This window comes from Eimeria mitis, genomic scaffold (assembly GCF_000499745.2).
Source record: "Eimeria mitis Houghton genomic scaffold, Emh_scaff2360, whole genome shotgun sequence".
Taxonomy (NCBI): Eukaryota; Apicomplexa; class Conoidasida; order Eucoccidiorida; family Eimeriidae; genus Eimeria; species Eimeria mitis.
The window spans coordinates 8,044-8,261 of record NW_013570697.1 but is presented as its reverse complement, the minus strand read 5'-3'; positions in this window follow the sequence as shown (position 1 = coordinate 8,261).

The following is a 218-nucleotide window of genomic DNA, read 5'->3' as shown; positions in this document are numbered from 1 at the left end:
TATATATATATATATATATGCCTTTGAATGTTTGTAATTGTTTACTGCGTGTACACCCCAGGCTGACCTGCCTGTACACCCCAGCCCAATGGGGGGCCCCTGGGGCCCCGGGGGGGCCCCCAGGGGCCCCCAAGTGCCCCAGGGGCCCCGGGGGCCCCCCAAGCGCCCGAGGGGCCCCGGGGGCCCCCCAGGTGCCCCAGGGGCCCCGGGGGGCCCCC